The sequence below is a fragment of the Bidens hawaiensis genome, unplaced genomic scaffold, assembly GCF_021521415.1.
Source record: "Bidens hawaiensis isolate Kalapana, Puna unplaced genomic scaffold, B.hawaiensis_p1.1 tig00029908_1, whole genome shotgun sequence".
In the NCBI taxonomy this organism is placed as follows: Eukaryota; Viridiplantae; Streptophyta; class Magnoliopsida; order Asterales; family Asteraceae; genus Bidens; species Bidens hawaiensis.
This window is the reverse complement of record NW_027505166.1, coordinates 253,100-255,592: the sequence shown is the minus strand read 5'-3', so window position 1 is coordinate 255,592 and position 2,493 is coordinate 253,100.

Genomic DNA, 2,493 nt, shown 5'->3' with positions numbered 1-2,493 from the left:
CACAACTTACTCCACCTGGAACACCACAACATAATGGCGTGTCTGAAAGGAGAAATCGTACCCTATTAGATATGGTTCGATCGATGATGGCTAGAAGCACTTTACCTCTATCATTTTGGGGCTATGCTTTACTTTCCGCTGTTCGCATATTGAATATGGCTCCAACCAAGAAAGTGGAGAAGACACCTTTTGAAGTATGGCATGGAAAGGCTCCATCGCTATCATTCTTAAAAGTTTGGGGTTGTGAAGCTTATGTAAAGCAATACACCCCAAACAAATTAGAAGTCCGATCCACTAAGTGTATCTTTATAGGTTATCCTAAAGATGATTTAGGATATTACTTTTACGATCCTAGTGAGCAAAATGTTATTATTGCTCGAAAGGGTAAGTTCTTGGAAACTAAGTTCCTTGAGGAAGGAACTAATAGTAGAACAGTGAAATTTGATGAGGATCAAGAATCACAAGATGATACACAATTGGTTGATACTAGCACTCAACAAGAGGTTGTTGAAAGTGATCAAGTGGTTGATCAAAACACACAAAACGTTCGCAGATCTGGTAGAATTAGCAATCCACCTGAAAAATATGGATTTTTTGTAGAAGGTTGCTACGTGGTAGATTCGGATGAACCGACCACATACCGTGATGCAATGTCCAAGAATGATTGTGACAAATGGCTTGAAGCCATGAACGTTGAGATGCAATCCATGTATGACAACCAAGTTTGGGAATTGGTTGAACCACCACTCAACTCCAAAGCTGTTGGAAGTAAGTGGGTTTTCAAAAGGAAAACTGATATGCATGGAAACTTGGATACTTATAAAGCAAGACTTGTAGCTAAAGGTTTCACTCAAACTCAAGGGGTTGATTATGATGAAACTTTTTCGCCTGTGGCAATGCTAAAGTCTATTAGGATATTATTTGCCATAGCTGCACATTATGATTATGAAATCTGGCAAATGGATGTCAAGACCGCTTTCCTAAATGGATATCTTGAGGAAGATGTCTATATGGTTCAGCCTGAAGGTTTTGTCGATCCAAAACATCCTAATAAAGTATGCAAGTTAAAGAAATCAATCTATGGATTGAAACAAGCATCTAGAACTTGGAATCATCGTTTTGATGAAGAAATCAAAAGTTTTGGATTCATCAAGAACGCTGATGAGGCTTGTGTGTATAAGAAAGCTAGTGGGAGTATAATTACCTTCTTAGTATTGTATGTCGATGACATTCTACTATTTGGAAATGACATTCCAACCATGGAAAGCGTTAAGGCTTGGCTTGGAAGTAGATTTTCCATCAAGGATCTAGGTGAAGCTGCCTATATTTTGGGAATAAAGATCTATAGGGATAGGTCAAGGCGCTTGATAGGTTTGAACCAAAGTACATACATTGATAAAATCTTGAAAAGGTTCAAGATGGAAAACTCCAAGAAAGGTTTTGTACCTATTCAAAGAGGGACCATATTGAGTTCAGCTCAATGTCCAAGCTCAAAGGGTGAGCAAGACATGATGAAACAAATCCCATATGCTTCTGCTATAGGATCCATCATGTATGCGATGATATGTACTAGACCGGATGTGTCATGCGCTTTGAGCATGACAAGCAGATACCAACAGAATCCAGGAGACAGTCATTGGATGGCTGTTAAGAGCATATTGAAATACCTTAGGAGAACTAAGGATATGTTTCTGATATATGGATCTGGTGAGGAGGAACTCGCTATAAAAGGTTACACAGATGCGAGCTTCCAAACTGATCGAGATGATTCTCGATCACAATCTGGGTATGTGTTCACTCTTAATGGAGGAGCTGTCTCTTGGAAGAGCTCAAAACAGGAAGTGGTAGCATTGTCCACTACAGAATCAGAATACATCGCCGCTTCATTGGCAGCTCAAGAAGCTGCATGGTTGAAGAAGTTCATTTCTGATCTAGGGGTGGTCTCTTCCATTCAAGACCCCCTAGAAATCTTTTGTGACAACGAGGGTGCGATTGCACAAATCAAGGAACCTCGTTCGCACCAAAAGACAAGGCACATAGAGCGGAGATTCAACTACATAAGGGATGAAGTTGAAAAAGGAAAGATATGTATTCGCAAAGTTGGAACTGATCAAAATCTTGCGGATCCATTCACGAAGCTCCTAGAAAGACCGAAACATGAGCGTCATGCGAGTGGCTTAGGACTTCGATATTCTAGTAATTGGATTTGATCTATTTTGTATTAAAGTTTAAAAGACTTTTGTAATTTAACTCTTTTATATGATTATGGAATCTTGAGTTAAATTCTAATTTTGCATGTTTAATCCATGAATAAGTTATCTTATTCTAAAAGTCCGTAGTCGATCACATTTGTGGGAACAAATATGAAGCAAGACTATTATGAACTAGGATTGGTGGATATTCATAAGGAATGAATATGGAGCATAGGTTTGCTGCCAAAGTTCATAGATATTTGTGGGATACAAATATTGGACTGACCCGCTCTCAATATTA